This window comes from Chiroxiphia lanceolata, chromosome 15, assembly GCF_009829145.1.
Source record: "Chiroxiphia lanceolata isolate bChiLan1 chromosome 15, bChiLan1.pri, whole genome shotgun sequence".
NCBI classification, from domain to species: domain Eukaryota; kingdom Metazoa; phylum Chordata; class Aves; order Passeriformes; family Pipridae; genus Chiroxiphia; species Chiroxiphia lanceolata.
In genome coordinates, this window is record NC_045651.1 from 4,122,666 (window position 1) to 4,147,464 (window position 24,799).

At 39.8% G+C, this 24,799-nt stretch overlaps 1 protein-coding gene across 2 annotated transcripts in view; it reads right to left on the bottom strand.

Annotated features, from left to right (window-relative positions):
• C15H5orf58 (chromosome 15 C5orf58 homolog) overlaps window positions 1-24,799 on the bottom strand; it is a 57,874-nt gene that overhangs the window by 16,894 nt on the left and 16,181 nt on the right. For both annotated transcript variants that reach the window (XM_032703310.1, XM_032703309.1), the window contains exon 2: window positions 1,581-1,645. The gene's annotated coding sequence lies outside the window, so the exon portion shown is untranslated. The remainder of the gene's footprint in view (window positions 1-1,580; window positions 1,646-24,799) is intronic.

The following is a 24,799-nucleotide window of genomic DNA, read 5'->3' on the forward strand; positions in this document are numbered from 1 at the left end:
CCTCTCTATTTTTAGCATTATGGGAGGCTTAGTCTGGATTTCTGACATCCTCACAATTTAGGATGCCCAGATGAGGAGTTTCCATCCATTGTACCAGGCAACTTCCATATTTTGTGCTCAGGAAGTATTTTCATGGTTTCAGGGTTACATCAACCCTTGCAGAGCTGTTTCTGAGCTGTGTTCTGATCCACACTGCAGAAGTACCATCACAAACCAGTTTAAGGGGTTGCTGTTAATGAGATTAAGGCACAGTAAGTGGGTGGCTGTTACACTGATTTTTGTTCAGCTGTTTCTATTTACAGGAATACATGACAGAGAATGTCAGTTTTGTTGTTGTTGGTTATTTTGTAGCTCTCTGTACTACATAAACTCAAAGGAATGAGAATATACTGTATACTTTTCTCGTGCTCAGCTCTATCCAAATCCCAGACATTTAGAAGAAAACCTCAAAAACAGCAGGGGGAAATCTAATGTTTCTCAGCTCTTTCCTCATCTCACACGCTCAGAGACATAACCTGATGTGAATTTGTGACGCAGGTTAATTCAGGAACTCTTACTCCTCAGGATTTGTCATTGCAGCTCAGTTGCTGTATGACTCTTCAGGAAGGCTGTAATTTCTTTTTCATTGCAAATGGATTGTCTGGGATAAATACCTGCCTCTTATTTTGTAGGCAGAGAAGGTCAATAACAGCCTTTATAGGATCTCTCCATAAAAGGCGACGATAAATAACAGTTTAACCTCTAATCTATATTAACAGACTGCCTTTATTTATTGTTTGAGTTGTGTGAAGACAAAGACAGGTAATCCAAAAGGAGCAGCTAATGACCTTCTTTTACAAGAGTGTAGATACCAGTGGGCAAAAACCATTTCAGGTTCAGCATCAAGCACGGGGCTATTTTGCAAAGAAACACTGCGTGTTAGTTGTTGAAACTTTTTCCTGCATTCCCCGAAACAAATGACACTCTTCCGAATATTTTAAATAAAGTCTTTCATGTTGACAATGCTAATATTATATTTTAACATAGATTTGCCTTTGTGTTTTTCTGTCATTTTTTATTGCATTTTATAAATCCCAGAGCAGAGATCCACCAAGCTCACTTTGAGACAGCCCTGGGATTTCCTTGGGATAGCATCATGCACTGGCACAGGTGATCATATGGCATTTCAATGTTGTTTTCCTGGCTGAATCGGTGGGGAAGTTACTGCAATCAGAATTGTGGACCTGAGTTTGGAGAACCAGTCAGGAAGGTTAATTTTAAGGGGTTTTAAAAATAGGATTATTTTGTGCAAATAATTTTCATGGGTAGATATTCCTAATGCAACGTAATCTTAAATTATTTTAATCCAATTATGCATTAAATCTAGATAATCATGGAAAAGATGGGAAGGGGGGGGCAAGATAATAACTTTATTAGTACTTGTAATTCTGGGATTTAGCCACTCTGGCATCTTGGGGACAGATTAGGAAATTACTAACAAATATTATTTTTAAGGAATAGTTATGCACGTTTTGTGTTCTATCTAATAAATATTTCCTAATGCATGAAGATCCGTATGTAATGAAGTTGTTTTTACTTACTTTTATATTTTAGCAATGCACAAGACAGGTAGTTGGAAAATGCTCTTCAACCTTAAGTCACGTACCTAGAAATAAGAAGTTAATTTTTATTTACAGAAGTACTGATCCACAGCTGCTCGTTATTTAATTTGTTCTTGAAATCTTGTTCAAAAATACCTTCAAAGCTCATTCAATTCATTTTTTAGTCTCGTTTTTCACTGAGTGAAAGAATCAATTTCTAGATGATCTTTAAAGATTTTATTTTCTTCCTATTCCTACTTTATGAAGCCCATTTGTGACATTAAATAGCAGAAATCTCTCACACACACAGTGGCAGTTGCAGAAGGTGTATTAGAGTTGTAATAATGGGAGAGGTGTTTCCTGAGGGTAGAGAACAGAAGTTCTAGCACAGTTTGTCTCACCTTAGTGTAAGGAACAAGAAAAGGAAGCCACAGCAGTGCTGGGAGAGGAAGATTTTAATTTTCTTTTCAGTTACTGAAGGATTTTGATCTGTGAATGTACAGATCGTGTTTTTCAGGTTTACTCTGATTAATGAGGAATTATGACCGATCTCAGCTCTGTGGAAATGTCAGTGGTGCTTTTTGAAAAGGAGGCCTTGGAAGCACATTGACCTTCCAAAGCAGAGCCACCCAAAATTGCCAGTCTGATTTTCCTCTGCTGTTGGTTCTGCAGCTGAGCTTTCTGATTCTCCCATTTCCATTCTCTGCAGATCCATTCTAATAAACTCTCTTACTTGGAACAATGAGGTCGAGCATAATTCAAATCCTGAATTAACTGCAAATCTGGCAATAGAAAAATTGATTTAATACCATGACAGGATTTTTTCAATGTAAATATATTGCATTAATGATAAAGTTAAATTAAATGAAAGAAATGGATATTGTAAGGACTGACAAATCCAAGCCACCATTGTATCTGTAAGACTAATTAAATGTGTGCACCATGAGAACCCTGTGGAGATGGAACACTGGTGCCTTTGAGAGCTACATACAACTGCTTTTATAAATATTTTAACTCAATTTTGGACAAACAATCAACTGGAAGAACCTTAGGAGAAGACATAAGTCCTTCTTGCAATGTTGTTTTTAATATTACAAGTATTTGGCTTCATTGTGATGGAAATTGTGAAGCCTTTCTACCAACTGGATTTACCGCAAGACTGTTGCACTATTTCTTTGAACTTTCAAACAGAAGGAGACCAGATTTCGAATCTTAGCAGCAGCCAGATAAGTCCAACCTTAATTGTCATATACATGAAATATAAATATGGAACAACTTCAAGGCTTTGTGGCTGTGTAGACCTTGGTGCCAACATGTGGTTCAGAGTAACACACGAGGAGCTGGGCTGTGAATCCAGGACAATATTCCTCTATTTCTGCTCAGTAATTATTCTTGCAATGAAAAAAAAAAAGATGTTGCTATTTTCCTATTCTTTTAATAGGGAAAGGGCTTTTTTTGGCGAAAAATACTACTTTGTACATAGACAAGTGAATTCCAATAATTACTTGATGTTTAGAAACATGGAAGACCATTGAGGTGTCTTTTTGTTGCAAGTACATAAATCCAACAAATATGGAGAATGTACCCCTGAGGGAAACAGAAAAATGGCATATTTTCATTATGCCAAACAACTTTCTTTACAACTTTTGCCAAAAAAGATTTTGTCAATATAATGCTTTATAAGGCATTTTATAAGGCTGATTCAAAGTAGTTCCTTTTCTTAAATGAACCACTTGTAGCAATTAGGAAGCAAAGGAATGTGAGGCCAAATGGATTTTTTTCTCTATTAATCTTTTTGTTTCATTGCTGGTGAAGGGAGGGAACAGCAGGCAGGATTTAGTTGCTGTGGTTTCATACATACAGCACACACTCCCATTTGTCACATCATATGACAGCTGGAAACAAAAATATAATTGCTCAGCATATGCAGAATAGATAACAACAGGTCATGGCTAAACTCTCCTCTAAGTCAAAGTCAAGGAGAACCATATATTTGGATTTAAGTGCAAATTCAAACCTTTGAATTTAGCTCATCTTTCTTCTAAGTAATTCTGGCAAATGCATTTTCTTTAATGGTTCTTCTCAAGCAGAAATAGATCCAGAAATCCAAACTGACTCATGAAGGGAAGGTAAAATTTTGCTTACAACATTTTAAAATTAATTTGAAAATTTCCCGATTATCAGAGACATTTCCAAAAATACTGAAGAATTCTATTTGGTGATATAAAAATATTTATCTTGCTTTTAGCTCCACTGTCTTTCATAGACATTTATCTGAAACTTTGGTTAAATTTGCAGCCCCTGAGACAGTCAAAGAGAATACTGAAAAGTGTTAAGGATTAGGTAATACAACATTAGACATAGCCTTAATTTTCTTTCAAGGTCATTAGAATTTTTATATTGCCTTTTTTATTTTATTTGCTTATATTTTAATGTTTCTTTACTTGAAATTAATTATGATATTTAACATATTTAGCATACACTAGTGGAAAAGGTCTCTGCTCTCTGCGTCGATGGGGTTCTCTTGTCACACAAGAAATGTTAATAACACTGAGCCTAAAAACAAATGGTTTCAAAAATCGAATTGGGAATAAATCTGTGTTCAGGTTTCCACTTATATGTTACAGTATTGGCTAATCAGGTACCAGTGGAGCTTCTGTACTACAAGCCATCACCTATTTTGACCTGAGCCCTCACACAAAGTATTAATTTCCTTTGCTGCCTGACAGAACAGTTGTGCTGTCACACAGAGCTGCTGTGCTCTGCACTAGAAAAAGGTGGGACAGAAATTTCAGCAGAAGCACAATTTAAATGTCTGGCTTGTCATTTGGTTCAGCAGCACCTTTGTGCCTCTGGCATGTGAAACATGTTTTTAGCTCTTTAGACAAAGACTGACATTTGGTTTTGCTGTGAAGGCTCGGCAAGGGAAAGGCACCTTGGGAGTGTCACCTGTCTTAATGCAGAGGAGTCTGAGGCTCAGTGGACACAACTGAGCCACAGAAAGGAAGATAAAGCAAATAAGAGTGTTTAACCTGTGTGCTGTCTCTGCCAAAACAAGGGATAGGGACACTTCTCTCTGTACAAAACACTCACCCTTTTTTGTTCAGCAACCGGAGCAACTTTTCCAACATATTGCTGGTTTATTTTCCAAGTTATGCAAGTTCCAAGGGACCCACACAGGGTCATAAGAGCACACTGGCTTCACAGTCCACTGAAAATTACCCTAAATATCTACGGAATATTTTTAATACTTACAAAGTTTTATAAAAATACCATTCACCAATTCAAGTTACGTCCTTCTGGAAAGGCAGACAAGTGCTCTGACCCAGTTTTATACATTTATTTATCCACTTTCTTTTCCTCCCAATTAAGTGGAATCCACACTGTTCTCCTTTGCTTTTGGAAGCTGCCAAAATATGAAGTGATCTCTGAGAGGACAGTGAACATCATGCAGCAAAACCCGAACAGAGTTCTATCCTATTTCATGGAGTACTAAATCTAGTATATTTTGAACTTCCAAAATTTAAGATACATCTGATAAGAGAACCTATTTAAACATCAAAGGCCAGTTTTGCTGGATCCAACATATAAATATTATGTTCCTTAAAAGGACTGAAAGGTATAAATTCTGCACTTATCAATGTGATAATCAGATTTCCTTAAAAACAGATGAACTCCAAATGTCTTTATCATTACCATGCTGGTATTTTCCATTATTTGCATTTGCTGGCAACCTTTTTGTCCTTCCAGGAGGGAACACTTGTGCTTATTTACACAAAATAAAGACAGCTTCACTTTCTAAGTTCAATATTTTGGGCAAGCAATAATATACCAGTGTGCAGGCCAGTCTTAGCAGGAAATAATCCCAGTGCTGATCACAATGAGATGACTCGTGGTATCAGCTCATTTGGAGAAGTTTAGTAAACATGTTATCTCCAGCACAGGTCTGAGGTAATGTTTATGAGTTCAGTCTGCCCTGTTTTGCCATTACTGGTGATACTCTTGTTACCAAAACAGCCCCAAAGTCTTTTCTTCATCATAACCTTCAGAAGGTCACGTACAGATGATGTTTCATCATTTGAACCACGTGTTTAAAGAGAAATCCCTCATGCTGTCAGAACACTTTCCTGAATTTAAGCCTTTAAATCTTGTTTATAATGAAGCTTGAACAACTTGATCCTGCAGAAAGCTTTTAGCTGATAATCTGATCTTTATGTAAGTAGGTTCCATTTTGCCTAAATGGTGAATATGTCAAGTTGTATGGTGGATTATCTGTGTCTAAATAATGAATATGTCGAGCTGTATGGTGGATTATCTATCTGATTGCAAATGCTTACTTAACACTATGGTTAGCTGGCCATCTATATTTGTTAACATAAGGACCAACACATGTCCTCCAGGACATCTGAGTGAAGTCTGACTCATAAACACAAAAGGAAAAATTTATGGAGAGTCAGTTAGAAGGAAAAACTATGCAGTCTGTATAACACATTTTATCAAGGTTCTGAAAGGCATCAGGTTTGTTAGTACTCTTTTTACACTCCATACATTTTCTATTTCAAACAGTGCCTTTAAAGTGCTTAAATTGTAACCACGATCGTGTCACAGACACTTTTCTCCCTTTAATTTCTGGTCGTGTAGACTCTCAGTTTAACTGAGCTCGGTCTAATCCTGACACCCCCAACACCAGGAGAGATTTGGAGGCTGCAGTGACTCCATCTCCTCTGTGCTGATGGGAGGGTCTCTGCTTGTGTGTCACCATCTAGAACTTCATAAGGAACGCTGCTGAGGCCACGGAAAATCAGCCCAGCTCCTCAGTTCTCAGCTGAGCTGGGTCAGTGTTTGTAACTGTTTGCAGCAATGTTCCTTTAATCCTTTTTCTTCACCTTTAGTAAGAAGTTATAACTGAATATGCACATCAGGAGGATCTGATGGATAAGGGAGTACAATTTGTAGTTGTTTTCAGGGTAAATCAACCCTTCAAATTTTTCAGCACATACAGGTACAGGATATTTATTATATGGAAATTCACAGCTACTGCTCTCACACCTCGGGGTCATAGGGCAAGTTCTCTATTCAAGATCTTCTCAGCAACTTCTCTAATTACCTCCAGAGCCAGAAACTTCTTTCCAAGATGGTCTTTTTCAGATTGTTCAAATATCTTCTAGTTTTTTCTGCCTTTTGCTTGTGGTTAAGGCCCTTAGGAATTTCCTTCATTACTTGCCCGTGAGAGCTTCAGGCAGAACACCCAACACTTTTTATTTGCTGTGTACTTCATCTTTTATCATTTTTGTCTCAGCTGCTTCAAAGTAGAGGATCCTGGTCTATGTATAAAACCACTGAACTTAGCTCAGTGTCTGAGATCTGAAAGAGTCAGAGTTGTGCCCCTTCAGAAGCAATGAGTCTACAGTAGGAGAATGAAACCAAGCAAAAGAATTGCTCCATTGCCAAGAAACAGGATCTGAGATGATAAATTAAATAACTAACTATTAATAATTACACTTATCTGAGGATTACTATACCAGTAATTACAGTAATCCATAAGGATTACTGTATACCAAAATCTTATCTTAAAAAAAGGCATAAAACCAGTTACATAAGAAATTCCAGTAGTGTAACTGGCAGCTTTCAAGCCTGCAGTGTCTGCAGACACTTCTACCAATAAGACCTCCAAAATATGTGACAAGCCCAGACAATCTGCTGAAGTCACTTTACATTTTCAATTTTCAGATCTCTGAGAAGTCAGGACCAAGACAAGTGAAAAGACATGAAAGATCAGGCAGGAAAACTGCTGGAGAGTCCCAGGGCCTTGAGGAACAAGCCCTACCTGTTCTGCTTTAGGGAAAGCAAAGAGACTGTCCTCAGCTAAGCTCTCTCCACATGGAAAAGCTTTGTGTGTGAATAATAACAGTGTCAGTAAATAGGACTGATTTTCAAGAAGAAACTTATGCCTTTTATATCAGTAGACCTGCTTTTCAAATTATTTCTAAATACATTATTCCGTACTTGAAAGAAAAGTCAGTCAAGCTCTTGGGGTCTTTTGGGTTTGGCTGTTTTGTGGGGGTTTTGCCTGGTTGGAGGCCTGATCTGGAAATAAGCATTTGATCATTTAAAAGTAAATGTTTGGTTTTCCATCAGGCAAGCAGTGGAAAATGCAGTTCTTTTTCATAGTCAGCTACAAACACTTCTAGTTCCTTTTTTACTTGGCTTTTTGCTTATTTGTAGTGGTGTTTATTCATCCTGTGTGCCAATTATTACAGAGAGAATACAAGAACTCTTGAAAATATGTATGAGAAGTACAGTATGGAGGGCTTGGAAATTTCACATACAAAAAGACTGGCTAAGGAATGTTTATCCCTACTCTTGAAAAAATAAATACATGGACTATTGCCTATGTTTCAGGAATTTTAGAAGGTACCAGAAAAAGGCATTGGTTTTCTTTTTATATGATATTAAAAATGCACACTTCTTCTGTATTTAGTAACACTAATCCCTGTAACTGGGATGGTTTTGGGGTTCATTTGCATAAGTCATTCCATAGATATTTGCTCAGTGAAGCACAATTACAAGTTTCTAGTCAAGGCTGGCAGGGTGGGGATGCACTACAGGAATCCAGGATTCCCTTTTGGGCAGCTGGAATGGAAATCCATAGTGCAAAGCTCACATTCATTTTGGCATTGCCATTCCAGCTGCCAGTCATTCCCACCCCATTGCCAGCCAAGTGCTGTGTGCCAAGCACGGCACAGGCTGGAAGGAGCTTCACCAAACACTGCCCTGGCTCTGAGTCCTGCTCCTGGTGACACAGCTCAGTCTTGGAAGGAGGGACAGGCAGCAAACGTTCCAAAACTCCATGGACAAATGGGAAGCTTTGCCTCTGGTCAAGGCAGCAGAAGTTCTGTCAGACTTTCTACCAGCAGAAATCACTCCCAGCACACCTCTGCTTGGAGCTGCTGTCATTTGTCTTCTCTAGGAAACCCTTGGAATAGCATAAGCACTGTGGAGCAGAAGGAGAGAAGACAGATGGCTGGAATGTCTTCTCCCATCCTGCCAAATCCAAGCCTTACAGTGGCACAGAAACACACAGAAACCAGCTCCTTCCTCTCTTGTTCCAGTCTGTTTGTCTCTGATGAACACACTGTGCTATAAATTGATTCCCAGAGCAATGAATGAAAAATGAGCAATTAGGCAACATACTTCACCTGACCTTATTCCCACCACTGTCCAGCTGAGCTCATCTGAAACAAATCATTTAAGAGACAGAGTCTCTTAATATTGGACAGAGTCACTCCAGTGACTTTCCTTTTCTAATGTTAAAAATACCCCAGCTATCAGACTCAACTTCTGTCAGTCTTCCTCCTCTTTGCAGCACTTGCTCTAACCACCTGCAATTGCTGTTTTGCCAATATAGACACATTTAGTTCTCTTAAGAAATCACTTCAAATGAGACACTGCAGATGGGAGAAACCACCAGGCAGGCAGATCTGTGCAGCAGAGGATGTGTCAGTCCCTGTGCTCCTTCCCACCATGAAGGGGAGCAGGGCCATGCCTGTCTCATGCAAGGGAGCTGGTCAATGCCTGAGTACTGGAAACATGATTTTTCCCATTCTGCAAATGATTTCTGTGTTCAAATCTAACTACAGCAATGTTTGTGGGAAAGCAACCCTACTTCTACTCCCATGGCACTTCTGCACATGATCCTCTAGATCTTTTGAGGAGTTCAGAGGGAGAAATGAAGTCATTTGCAAGGACTTAGGTGCCCAGTTCCTTTTGGAACATCCAAAACACATAGAGGGCTTTGAAATGCTCTTGCCTAAGCTGATAATTTCCATAAGAAAAAAAAATTCATTAAAATGTCCTTTTTTTTTTTACAGTAGCTCCACAAAAAACTCCAACTCCCAAATATGTATTATGCACCCTCAAGAGGGCAGCATGGGATTAAAAAATCACCTTACTAATGCCTTGGCATAACAGCAGGCTCTAATGGCAGCATGGAATTAATGCTGTAAACATTAATGATAAAAAAAAAAGGCAAAAATTAAGGTAAATCCGTGGCAGTATCATCAGCTCAGCTGCCCATTGCTGCTGTTCATGTAGCACCACATGGCTCCCAGCAGCAGGTGATGCAGGACTGCAGTTTCCATGGCAGTTCTTGCTTAACCAATACCTACTATGAGCAATCTGTTCAAAATTGTGATAGCCCTGTGTCCAGGGAAAGGAAGAGTCTAGTTCTGGGATGATGAAATTCTTGCCTGCTTTCCAATGGTACATAGAAATTTAGGATTAGAGGTACACTGACTGCAAGGGGATCCCACTTGTAACCGAGTACAGTTGACTTTCATGGCACTGCATCATTTTATCCTGCCCTCTTAAAAGATTTTTTCCCTCTCACTATTTCTCTTGGAAGACCATTTCAGAATTTCGTTGCTCTGACTGACCTTCCAGTGTAGATTTATTCTCAGCCAATTTATGTCTTCTGGTTCTTGCATCAACATTATCAGTTGGCCCCTACACTGCTTGTGTTTTGTTCAATTTAACATGTTTCTGTCTTTCATGCTCTGACAAAATCTTCCAATTCCTTGATCATTTTAATGATCATTTTAATTAATGATCATTTTAATTAATGCCCTTCCTCAAGCAAAGATGATAGACAATGATTCCACATGAACAATCTCCAAGTCACTGTCCTTAATCCTTCTTCAAGTGCATTGGAAATTCATCAGATCACCACATGTGCCTTTTTAAGCTCTAATGAGTCAGGGATGGTAATGTTATCATGTGTTTTGAAGACTTGGAGGAGGAATAAACTCGGGAATTAGCTGCAGGTACAGCCTCCAATTGTGCCATCACAGTGCAACAGGCCAGGACAAACAAGACACATCTCATGTGTCTCGTTTTAGAATGGTGATAAAATCCACCCATGCTACCATGTAACTGATACCACAACTATAAAACTATAAAGAAATATAAGACATACCATATGTCCTAATAGGATACTTTTCATCTCACCAAAGTAGTGTATCCTGCTGTAATTCCCACAGTGATGTCCGAGGGCAACCAAGTGTTTTGATACTGATACATCACTCCATAACCCACAGTACTTCATGTACTATGATAACTACTTTTTTCTATTGAATTTTCCAAACTAACCCCCCTCTCATTCCAGGATAATGCCTTCTGTAATTGTTCTTTAAATTGGTGTGACCAGTTTCATCATAAATCCTGTGTACTAAGGAGAAAATGTCTAGCAGCACTTCTATGACTACTGCTTCTCAGCATCTTACTCCCAAATGTAGTGCATTGCAAGATAAAAACTAATTTCTTCCTGATTTTTTGCAGGTATTTTTATTCTTGTTGATATTTTTAGGTTTGTTTCAGAGAAGGCATTTGACTTGAAACAAAAAAGGACCACTCCTGTCATCAGAAAAGTGCCTGGTGAGATAATACACAACATTTCTCATACAGTCAGGATCTCACTTATGATATCCATCCCAAATGTATCAAATCTCCCCAAATTATTTGTGCTCAGCACTGTGTGTTTTGATACCACAGCAAATTATCTATGGCTGTTCTCCCTGGGAACATGAAAAAACACTCTGTGAAACAACACAACACCCAGACTATTTTCAAGCTCCTTTCATCTATCAGAACTTTACACTGCCTCTTCTCTTTCTAAGGAGGAATTTGTCCTGGTCTCCTAAATTTTATTGGGGGAATGTGTTTTAAGACTTCTGCATCTAAAATAACAATCCTATTAGATACCCTTGGTTTTACAAGGTTCCTTCACACGTTTCCTCAGCGATTTGATGTGAAACAAAGCAAACACAAAAAAGCTTCCGGACTGAATCACCTTAGAGCTGAAGAGAGATAAAACACACCTGACTTTAAAAAGTAACTACATTTTCATAGCTGACCTATCCAAGTGGGCTCTGCTGTTACATAATTCCTAGGAATTTATAAGTAGCACTTCTACATGCCTGGATCACTGATTCATTCTGGTACTACTTAATGCTCCTGCTACTTCTAAATTATGGACTGTGCAGATACAAACTACAGCCTTGCTGACATTTAGTTGACTCCCTCTCAGGTTCTGATCAGAAATCAGCTTCCTTGCAGAGAGGGATGAGCACACTCACATCTGTGGACTACTTCTGGCAGCTTTTTTTTTCTAGTTGAGAAAGGAAAACAGAAAACATAACAGACTGTGACTCTTCAGAATAAATCCTTGGCTCAGACCTGCAACACTAGAACAGCTCCTCTGGTCTGGCTCCAGGAAGCTGGGGAAACTTCAGCTGGAAAAGTTTCTTTCTTTCAGGCTGATCTCAATATTTCATTGGTCAGGTACACAGCAATATTCAGTTACACAAAGGAGTACATATTTTGCTGTTTGCACACATGCAATTCCATTATGGTACCAAAAAATAACAGAGGTGGGATTACCCACTACTCGTTTTTCCTGTTGAGAAGTCTGCCATGAGCTTAGTCCTGCACTTCTTTCACTTCCCAAACTCCTCCTGAATCAGATTCAGGGTGTGACCATTTTATGTTGGACAAAGGCAGGTTGTCAAGAGGCTCCTTGAATCTCTTCCCCAAACCTTAAACCTGGAGAAGGTTAAAGGAGATGGAAATCTGCTTTAACACTTGCCAGACGGAAAAGCTTAAAACCGTATCCTCTGAAAAGAAACAGTAGAAAGACACATCTCTAATTACGTTTTCCTCCATCCCCAACACAGATGTTGTACCAAGATTACTGTTTCCTGAGGGCTGGATGCACATTCAGCCTTCCCAGCTGGAAAAGGCAAAGCACTTTCTCCTCAGGACGTCCCGTTTCAAACCTGCATTGGAAGTAGCACAAAGCCAAATCAGCCCCTTGTTTTCCTGCTTCATCCCAGGTACCTGGACTGTACATCCACCTGCACCCTCCTACTCCCAACCCCAAGCTTTACTTGACTGGACTGTTGGCTTTGTTGGCAGTTAGCAGGTTTTACACTGCATTATTTATTAGCTTGAGAAAAATCAAAGGATCTTTACTGAAAAAAACATTAAGTCAGCCAACAAAAAGAAGGCCACCTTTCCACACTTAAGGCATATATTTCATGACTTCCTTTATATATATATATATATATATGTATCTTGATCTGAGAGCTCAGCTAAGTCATTTAGTAATGTCTTCTGTCTTCTGTTAAAGTCTTTTTGGTATTCTTGTTGGGTAAAATTAACTCAAACAGAAGGTTTGTATATGATGAACAAGATCTTTGGCTGGTGGGTGAAAGAGATAATAAACAGCTTTTGCACTCTGCCTTCCAAAGGCTGAAAGCACCAGCTCAGGCCAAACCACTCCAATTATGAGAGCATGTTGGAAAAGGAGATGAAGAGAGGTGGGCTCTGAAAGAGACATCATAGGGCAAAATAATACAGATTAACAAATTTATGTAGGAGTCCTGTTTCTAACATGTGTTAAGATTTCTATCATCACTGATGTTAATAATTGACATGCAGTACAGTAGGAGTTAGATAACAGCAGGAAGGTTCAGGCCAGAACTCATTTCTTTTTCCAGAGTTGTGAGGCACTGGGGAGTGGGGAAATGCAGAACCAGTTCAGAGATGATCTTGCTTCACTGCCTTACACATTGAGGAACTTTATTCTGTCCAGAAAGATTTGTGCTTGTGTCAAACAACAGGACGTGTTCTTCAGAGAGCTGAAAGGAACAGGAAGTTAATTCTGTGTTCATGAAAGTGAGGAATTAATAGCAAAGCCTTGAGTCAGATATAAGCTGCATGGGTATTGTGCAAGCCTCATCACACAGCACTGCCATCTCAGCCCAATTTATGATCTGGAACACAGCAACTTTTACAGCTTTCTGCTGGAACTGCAACTTGCACCAAAGCACACGAGGATTTTATAAATACAAGGGAAAGAGGTAGAAGCTCCAAATTTCTTTTACTCTTTCACCTGGCTCAAGTATAAGCTGGATGAGTTCTGACGACACACTGCACCTCCAAATTCTGCAGGTCACATTGCCACTGTTTAATTCAGGGTTTAAATACAGTCACTGTATATTCCCTGAACTCAGAATGTACATGGAAGCCAACATTAACTTTCTAGCACAGTTAAGTACAATTAAATGAGTAGGATCAACTTGAGCATGGGTATGATCTGTGTGTTCATGTGGGCAGGCCATGTTCTAATTTTAATTTTCACCATAATATCTGATTGGGGCAACATTTTTATTGGCCTCACAGAGTGCCAGAAAATCTCAGTGTGTCCTCTGTGTACAACTTGAAAGCCCCCAGAATTCAGGAATTGCTTATCTCTACCCTGCCAGAGTCCCTGACTCCTGGTTCATACCACCAAAAGCCAGCTCAAACCAGAGGTGAATCTACTTCACGATACGACGAACGGCAATCGCTCTGATTCGTCCCGTGTGTTCTTATCTTACAGTTGGCCATTAATCACCACCCTGGCAATCAAACACTGAGGTATTTGCACATTCTCTTTGAAAACCCATCTCAATTTCCTTTTACTTGAACTGCCCTGTCCTTTGCCACACCTCTCGGTGCATCAGTGTGCACAGCACGCAGTGGATATGCCCGAGGAGTCTGATGACTCACCCCAGCCAGGGAACACCAGGGAAAGAGGTGAGATTGAAAAGTGTGGTGCAATTAAACGCAGAGGGCTGTCTGTTCATTAGCAAATAGCCACATTTGCAGGGTGAAGATAGTTATAGGATCGTGACTGCCATGGCTGAAGGCCAGGTGCTGTTCTCAGAAACGTGACATTCTCCTCGGTGTGTGACCATGTCAGCTACATGAGTACCAAGTCTGTTCTAGGCACCAAAATCCAGGAAAATTGTAAATCTAATTCCATCTATTTGGTGTATATACAGTATATAAAATGTACACATTTTTTGATGCACGTTAGCTTAGCCTTTGTGGCTGTTGAAATCTAGCTTATTCTCTTCTATCTGGAGGGATTTTGTTCTTCACAGAGAGGCCAATTGGGAGAGGCTGATTTTATGGGAACAGCAGGGCACATGAATTGGTCTCCTATCTAAGGTTTATAGGGAAGGTTTCCTTGGTTTCAGCACAGCTCCCAGGTACAGTTGAAGGTACAGTTTCTCTGTACTGCCATTAAGCTTAGAGTACTTGGGTTTTAGAACAAATATCTAAGATTCCCAAAGTCATCCTTGTCCCTAATCATATAACCTGCAGGGATTCCTCTGTTACCTCCCTCACATCATGATGGGTTTGTATCTGTTGGTTTTAGTACTGAAATGTTTCTGCCACTCTGTGATGTGTTTCCACTACGAATGAATAAATTTATTTTGCAAATATGAAGAGATTGCCAGGCTGCCATGTGTCTGAAGGACAGCCCCATTATTGCCTGAAATAGTCTCTGCTGATTTACATTTTCAGCCTTACATTTATGCATCACCTGTATTAATGTGGAGTGTAATACCCCTTCTCCTCAACCAATGTGAGGACTGAGCTCTGAGTCTGCAAAACTTGCATTATGAAGGAAGGAAAATGAACTAACTAATACTTTATTCCAAGTTTTACCGGCAGATTTTCTGTCCTGATGATTTAACTGTTATTTACACTGAAACCAACAGGCAGGATGATTGTAGCCCATGACTCCCCAGGGAGCAGCCATGGAATTATTGCATTCTGCACGATGTTATGGGTTGGCAACAGCTCCCGTGTGCTACACAGATCACTTCAATCCCCTGTGTTTACCCTATAAATAAGAAAGTGCTCCACACTGTTGTGCTAAAGAAAACAGCTGAAATCTAAAGCGGCTCGGTCCTGTTCAAGCTGTCCCCAGACACACTGCCTTCCACGAGGCTTTGTTTCCATTGCTTTGGCAATGAAAGCTGGCAGCAGATGCCACACTTGGACCCAGCACATTAATCACTGAAAGAAAACAGTATTTCTGCAGCTCTGGCAATTTCTGTACTACACATAAATAAGGCTTCCTGCCTTCCTGTTAACCCTGTGCTCGATGTAGGATCCCCTAAAGCACTTGGTTTCTTTGCAATGGTGTATTTCTGCTCTAGCAGTGTGTGCCTGGTGTGGATTCAATTAAGATCTGAAAACATCCATCTGGTGTCTGATTCAGAATTTAACCTGTGGCAATAAGCACAAACACTGTGTGACAGGTGCTGGGATGTTTCTGAGAAATAAAATGCAATTTTGATGCTGGTTTTCACAGAACAGTGGTAACAACAACACCATCCTAAGAGGACTGATTTCTGGCATTCCTAGCTACACCCCAGCACTCCCAACACTATGTGCTGAATGCCTGTAGGGCACCAGGGAATTCCTGGTGTTTGTGCCATATATGCCCTTCACAGATGCATGACCACTGGCACTCATCTTGTTACAGGAGGACATGAGAGGGGTGTAAGTGCAGAGCCCTCCAGAGATCTAACTAGCCCTCAAACAGACCTTTTCTTCTCCCCACTCCTCCTTTATGGTTTTTTTAATCAGTGGTTCTCTTGAGACAACTTTCTCCCCTGAGAACAAGCTGCCCTGCACACACTGTTGTGACAGAAACTGCTTCCAGCTCCAGTCTGTACCCGAGAGCTCCAAAAATGTGGGTTCATTGCACTGTTTCTTTGTGCCATGCAGCACATGGCACACTGTGGACACCCCTCCAGAAGGCAGGATGGCATTGTTTCAGTGGGTAATGGCTGTTAAACCAGTGTTAACAAATCACCTGCTCTTCAGCCAAGCTGCATTATTGCAGATGATAATCACAACATTTATATTGTTGTATCCCCACATTCAAAGCTTTGGCTGTGTTTCTGAGGAAGAGTAAATCAGTTTATACTGTGGAGGTACCAATCCATGTCTGAGGGAGCCATCAAGTACAGGCCTTTTTAAAACATTTTACTGATCAAACAACCCATTATTCATATATAATTACTTTATCTCCTGCAATGGAAAAAAAATCCCTGAAGTCAATCTATCAAACTCAGAGGAGACATCAGTGATGGATGGAATCCTCCTTGTGATTCTATTATTTACACTCCAGGTGGCACAGAAGGATGGACCTGCCTGGTGACCAAATCAGTTGGGTTGCAGAATTACAGGAAATTGTTGGTAAGAGCTGGGTATAACAAAAGAGATGAATAGCAGTCCTTGGGGTAGGGTTTGCACATGCTAATCTACAAACAATACATTACCACAGAAATCTCTATTTTAAGAGATATAGGATATTTTAAGAGATTTAAAGAGATACAGGATATTTCAGTGTGTTGAATTAGGCATACCTTTTTTTCCCCCCTCCAAACCTAGTTTTCAAGTTGCTTTCTGCCTAAAACAGGTGTTTTCTAGTAAGAATAGACTCATCCTGTGTGATATCTCCCTGAATTTCTGTGCAATTTCTAAGTTCTAAAGTCATTATTCTCTCTGCCTTTCTCCCTTTCTTTTTTTTGCTCTTTCAGCTTTTCCTTTAATGAAGATATTTACAGCTGGGAAACTCCATTCTTGGTGGAATCCACTTGTAGTTAAAATACAGGGTAGCTGCATCAGTAAATATGTGAGAGTGTGACTATATTCCTCAGGAGCTGCAGCTGCAGAGCTGCCAGGTTACCAGGGGCTCTAACTGTGAGATGATTTTGCTGACTTGTGTGTGTCAAAATAGCAAATCACCAAATAGAAGTCAGCAAAAATAATAATAAATGAAATAACAGGAAGGAATGGCCAGGACAAAAGTTACCTACCCAACCATCACCAGCATTTGCTTTTGCTGCAGATCCCATCCACAGGAGCTGTCAGGGAGCACTCTGTTCTTGTGTTCTACAGCACTTGGGAACGTGTGGCTGAATCCAAACCCACCAACACCCGACAGTGCAGAGGGACAGATCTTTGCTTCTGTAACTCAGTGCTTTGTAACAATATCCAACTTCTGAATGCCCTTTACAAACAACGGTGCCTTGAAGCTTTTATACCATAACCCCCAGGCAGCAAACTGAAACACCAGTCAATTTGTAATTAGAACATAGATCAGAATAATTATTTTTATGCATAACACGATACCAAAAGCTTGAATTTGCTGCCATTTACATTAAGCCTCATTCTTCCTGACCCTTTCCCTGAACATGGATGCTGGCATGCACTTCAGAGGCTGCCTGTGTACAGAAGAATTAAGAACAATGAGTCAGCCTTTCTGCTTTAATAAGAAAAGAAACAAACTTGTAAAAACACTGGAGTGATTTTTAGTGTATCAGACAAGGTTATCCAAATAAAATACAATAGCCCTGTGATTTCATAAAGCCAATTACATCTAAATAACCACACGCAGAGGTGCGAGCTGTTCTTTGCCAGTTACTCATTAACCAATCTTCATTAATCATAAAAAATGGTTTTACATGATTCTGGATTCTATAACTGCAATCTCCCAATCAGTGTTTTGCTCAGGTGGCCTTGGTCCAGCTCCCATCCCTTCTTCCCTTGCTAAGATATTTTGCAATAGCAGCTGATGAGTGAAAGGTACAGAAAGAGGTTTGTGCCACACGTGAAATCTTTTGCAGATTAATCTCCACATTTCGGGAGTTAATCTTAAATTTTATAATTAGATACAGGAAAAGTTTTCATTTACCAATGAAGAAATCAAAAGATATTTTATATACTTTTCATCAGAATATTTAGAGCAGTTCATTACCCTTGGGGATGTTTTTTATAACACTTTCCAGGCTAAGTGCAGAATGGAAACAAATTATAAAACAAACTAAATGTATTTCCTTTGTTACAAGGACTGACAAACAGAACTGAGTCAAACAAAAAATCAAGGCTGCTTCCCCATTTTTCAGATGTAATCGAATCATACCTCAGAATAAATGGAAAAAATATTAATATTAAAAACTCAATCCTGTGACTCCAATACCATTTATCTGTAGCAGCCACCATTCCAACTCTGTGCTTGGTTTTGTTCCTTTCAGTCACATGATGTTATTCAGAGTAGAACTTGACTCATCAACCTAATTGACTTGTATCAATCACGAATCACTTTGCATTAACACTTTTAATGAACTTCCAGCCACGGGGTGGTTTCAGTAATCCTTTCCCTGGAGCTATTATGGCAATCACACTGTGTTCCTCCAATCCAACACCTGAAGCCTAAAAACCTAAAGGTGACTTTTCCCTCTCTTCCCGAAGCGGGAATGACAGCAGCTCAGCCTCAGAGGCTGCTTAAATCCTGCCCTTCTGCTCTGTGCCCACAGCTTGGTGCTGGCTGCTCTTACCCTTGTAGAGAGGCACAGAAAACACGATGTTATCTCCCAGGCAGGAGGTCTGGCAGCTGCTTTTGGGAGGCAAAACCAACCAGTGCTCTGTGGATTGGCCAGCAGGACACTGGGGAATATGAAGCTGGGGTGGGCCCTCCCCATGGCCCAGTATATTAAGGTTTAAGCTCCACTGACTCCAGTACAGTGGCCTTAGTCAAGATTTTTCATGCCTCAGAGAGCAGTACAGCTGCTAAACTTTCTTTAATAAGGGTTTTATAGCTGGGGAAGCTGAACAGGAATTAGCTGAAAGGAGATGACTAACTTCTGGCCTTATTAAGCAGCAATCTATTATAACTCAAGCTGTAACATTGTTTTGCTCTAGCATGAATGAGGAATGTTGGTTTAAGTGATTTAGCCAAGTCACTGAGGCTGTTTCAGTCATTCCCTGCATTTTCTCTTGCCTTATGGGTTTGCTTTGTATTCAGGGAGCCAAATGAACTGTGATCAGTCCCAGGAGAAAGTCCCACATTTCCAATTTCCCATCAAGTCAAACAGATGTTCCCAGGACTGAGGGGCAATGTGGTCTTTATAAAGCTCACCTTTGGATTTCATAGCTTTTTATTTTGAATGAAATTAATTCCCTGTTACCTTACTGAGCCCGTGTTGGCAACGTTAACAGAATGTTCTGTTAAAGAAACCACAGGTGATGAAAAGTGGCCACATTCTGGAATCTCAGTAAAGTGGCACTGAAGATTCTTCAACAGAATGTATTTTATCTTTGCAGACCAATTTTATTGTGGTAGAGTGCAAAAAATTCTTTTATTAAAGATCAATTTATTCTTTTTAAGTGACTTGTCTGGTCTTACTATAACTCTTACAGGAATAGTCATATAGTAATCATGACTCAGTATTTAGGTAACACTATTTCCACAGCATCATACAACTACTGCTTTCTAAAAAATGCTAGTTTTTTTACTCTAGCTAAAGCTTTCAGGCATACATATCTAAATTTCATCTCAGGTACTAATGAAATATTTTATCTTAAGCACCTATAGAATAGAATGGAAAGTTTGGGGTTTTTCTGAAAGACCTGAGCATCATCAATTGTTTTAATTACATTCTGCCTCCTTATCTTACCCCCACTGAAGACAGAAAAAAACAACTTTAATTTTTTTCTGGGGAAGAGCTTCATGAGGAGATTCTGGTTACAAAAGGAACCCCTTCTTGATGAGAGATGGTGTCTAATAAATAATCATAGGTTTGTTAAAGATTATGGATGACAACCAAAACAGACAGGAAAATAATCTTCCATTTGAAGCTACAGCAAATTCTCACACACCTGAAAGACAGACATTCATCTAAGAACATCCAAGGAAAATTTCACTCTGACAACAACAGTAAGACACCAAAACTATCATTATTTATAACTTCATCCTTTCTGATTTCAACCAGCTCCAACTGGAGTTTTGGAGGACTAAGAAGCATTATTGCTTCTTAGGTACAGCACTGTGCCTTTGAGGGATTTGAAGCCCAAGTGCCTCAGTTTGGAAGCCATGAGTGCTGTGCCAGCCCTTGAAGCCTCTAATGTGATCCCAACTCCTGTCCCACCTGTCTCTGCAGGTGTTGCACAGCTTTATTCTTGCAAGAATTCAAGTAAAAGAGCCCTGCTATTCTTCCCACTAACCAGGAGGCTGAGTAGTCCCTGCTGAGGTAGAACAGGAAATGAAATATTTTCCAAATGAGACACTTGCACTCTGAGAAGGAGGGTCAGGTGATCAGGTTATGCACAGGAATTATACCCATGTGTTAAATCTTGAGGCACCTGACTCCTAATGGAGCAGGACTGCCAAGCATTTCTCCTGTTAGCTTAAAGTTTTATCCATTGCCAGGGGTACACTCCAAACTGCAGCAGTGCATTGTCTCCTTTTTACCTTTCCCTTCCTCCTTTTCCTACACAAAGACAGATGAGGGATCAAGCTAAGCAGGTTATTCCCAGCTGGCACCCACAGCAAGGGAACAAATCTAACTATTGCACAGCAAATACGTGCCTTGAAGACTCAGGAGCCTGAAACTGTGGAATTACGAAGAGCAGCCAGAATGTGTTGAATATACACGACCATCTGCATTTACATTTACCTCCCATCTCAGCCCTGAAAGGCTGTTGTTCACGTCATTTCCTCTCATCTCTGCTGCCCCCACAGGGGGAGAAGGGATCCCATGAATTGCATGGCAGTACGAGATGATGTCCCACTCAGCAGCAACTCAACAACAAGACTTGGAAGTTCATCACACCTCCATTTCTCTAAGGCATGAAATCTCCTCATGTACCAGAGCCAGTCTTACTGTTTTCTTAGTAACTGCCTCAAAGATTCCATTCAGGCCACAAAGTCAAAAATCTTCCAAAATCTGCCTGTGATGAAAGTACATAAATCTTCCACTTGCAAACTGCTCATTAAGACTATTCCCACCGTTGGCAGAATGTACTGGTGGTGAATAGTGGGTCAAAGAGCTAATTCCCCTGCAGTCCTTTTGCTGTCCTTAATGATTACTGAGAGTCCGGAAATGAGAGCAAAAAAGTATTTCATTCTTTATTCAACATGAAATCATCTTGATTTATATTCCTGAAAAATTAATAAAATGCCCCTGAGACAGACCATCTCTGCTGCCAGGCTTGCACAATGTATCTGCTTTATCTGCTGACCTGTGCAGAAATGTAGGAGAGAATAAAACCTCTGCTTTCAGGGCTGCATTTACTGTAAATTTCCATTCTTCCAGGAAAATTCGGACAGACAAATTTAGCAGCTCAGCTCTGACTTAAAGGGCACTTAGCTGTTATTTGTTCCACTAATGCTTTTGGGAAAAGGCCTGACAGTTGGATTTGGTGCCAGGACTGAAGACACACACAGGGCCTATGCAAGATGCTGGAAAAGCATGGAAAAGATTGCTTTCCCTTAAGCTTTCCCTATAAACTATCCCCTCATCCCTATAAACCAAATCTTCCTGAGCTCACACCAAAGCAGCTCCTTCCATACCAGGGTTCCTCTTTCCACAAATCCCAGCACCATCCCATGCAGACAACAGCACTTGCTTTCCTGTACAAAGCTTAGTTGGGTGTTGTCAGATTTACCCAATTCAGCCAAACAAACAGCATCCCAATTACCCTGTACTTTGTTACATGCCACAAATGTTCAATTCAAACCAGCCCAAACTCTTGGTTATTCTTGGTGATGATGGCACAGGCTTCACCACCAGTCACAGAATAAATGCCATAGTTAAGAGGGTGTAAGGGAGGGGAAAAGTAGAATGTGCTATTCAGGCTTTAAAACCTTAGGTACATTTTCTTAGCAAACCATTCATTTATTGTCCTACTTTATCCTGTTTCCTTATGATCTTACTTTTCTCTCCTGTGAAACTCTGTTCTGTCCCACCAAAGAGGAAGCATTCTCAAGAATACCCACAGAGTTTAGGAAGCAGACTTACATCCAGGGTAATATTAACACAAGTGTGAAAAGTCACCATGTTTCTAAGAGGGCAGAATGATCACTCTCTTAGATCATTTTAATCCTCCTTCATGCCAAAAAAGTGAAGGAGGATGAAATATGAGCTCTGGGAGACTGGAGTTGCTGCTTGACTGGAGAAAGCATCTCCCATCACTATCCTCTCCACTCCTGTGTTATTGATAATTATTTTCAGATTTAGAAACAATCCCTGTTTATTGACTTTGAAATAATTGCTGAATAAGTTAATCAGCAGCCAGAACAACGCTGACAGTGCAAAAGAAGTCAAGCACAATTGCTGCACCACCATTTGTACCCTTGTCTTTATAAAGCCTCAGCCCTTAAAGCTGGAGATGGTATTTACTGCTCTGCCATGTAACACCTGTGTTGGTAAGTTAGAATTTTCATGCAACGAAAATCCTAAACAGAACTAAAATAAAAGGACAATTAGAAAGCAGTTAACGAGCAATAAACTTCTATTACTTTACTACAAAGGTCTTGAAAAGTTGTCCTTCCACTTGCTCCCAAATCCAGATGCTCACATCTACCCAAGGCACACACAAGTTGAGCCTGTGTTTGCCTGTTTGCAGATCAATTCAATACTGCACAACCTTTATCAGTGAGAGGGTGAAATGCCTTTGCAGACCTGTCTGTGACACACTTCAGAAGCAGCTGAAATTGGCTTCTGGTTGCCAGCAGGCTTATCTTTTATCTTTTACCTCTGAATAACATAGCAGAGACTCTATTACCTGCATTTTTTCACGGTGTGATCTTTTAGGGACAATTTTGGGCAGCAAAGATATAAAGCAAATTCTTCTGTCTTTTTCGTTCCTCTAAAATAAACACACTCTCTCCTGGGAGCTTATCTGGAAGCTTGAAATGGAGCTAATGCCTATCTCAGGAGAAAACCCAAACTGCACAACAAAATGCGTGTACAAAAGGCTCTGAGCATCCTCACTCTGATGCATTATTCAAAATATTGAAATGAAAAATCTTTGGAATCTTCCTCAAGCAGCTGCACTAACAAATGCTGCACATGCATTGGTATCAACAGACCACACAGCTCTGCTTCAGGTGCACCATCAGATGGACACATTTTTCTCTTCCTGTATGAAGGAGGGATTTCAGAGAGGGCTCCAAGCACAGCTGCTGCTGCACCTTGGCCAGCTCTGCCCTGTGTGTGAGCACCACTCCTGGGACCTCCCAGCGTCCCACAGGCCTGGGTGGGTCAGCAAAGTCTCAGAACATGATCCCTAAAGAGCAAACACTGACTGCATATTTAATGCTTCCAGTGGCTCATGGAAGTCCAAACCCTTTCACAAACTTCTGTCAGCATTTTGCTGTATTTTCACCATCCTACAGACAGGACAAACCCATGGCTGATGCTCTATTTTAATGAGACAACACAGAGTGCTGGGTGGGAGACAACTTCCTTTCCTGGGAAGGTGCCGGGGATATTTTTTCAGAGAGTTTTCTAACAATTAAATAAACTTCTTTCAAAAGCACAATAAGCCTGTAAGTACCCCTGAACCTGAATACAACAAAAAGCCAAACTTCTAAGTGTCCTTTCCATGTTTCAGAAATATTTAATTGGATACAAACAGTATAATTGATAATATATACGTTTTCATTTCCAAGACTTGCACAGATATTACAAAAATGCAAAAGTTCAGCTGTGCCAAATCAAAATGCTGAACTCTGGACCATTTAATCAGTTAATTGATTTTCAATTTGCCCAATTTTGAGTTTCTTCTGTCTAAAGGAAGATGCAGTTCTGACTCTATTAGTTCATTATGCTGTAAATCAGAGAAAGAAGAAATAGAAAAGACCAGCAGCAGAAGGAAACATTATCAAGTTCGACAGGAATGTTCAATAAATTTTTTCCCAACATCCTGTTCAATATCATTTCAGCAATAAGAGTGAAATAAATTCTAGACATTTTGTTCTTTAAGTGAAATGTTATCATTTCATTTTTCTAAAAATGATTCAAACGGAAATGAAAGAATAGCTGCCAAAAGTTCTTCATTAACAAAGACCCCTAAGGGAGGATAAAAACCCTACACATCCAAACTCTTGGCATTTATTATCATAACTCCTGTCAAGAAAGGAACAAATTGTTCAGCTGTATTGCATAAGTTTTCAATACAGAATCCATAAAATTTAATTCATGGAATAAACCTCTTGGCAACTGCTTTCTAGTTAAGTACAACTGCTTTATTTCCAGATTAGCGATCTTGGTTTGGAGGTAATCACATTTTAAAATTATGCTTTTTCTCAATATTACTTCAAAACATCTCTTTTTTAATAGATCAGTACATAAAACCAGGCTTCTCAGTTCTTCTGATAAAAACTTTGATCAATATTTAATTGTTTGAGTTACTCTCAACTAAAGGGCCTCATATTCTAGAGTTTCATACCAACTTTCACTGAGGTTGTGATTCCTCTGAGCCTTTTGTTAACATCCCAAACACAACAAAACAGATTATCAGATTTT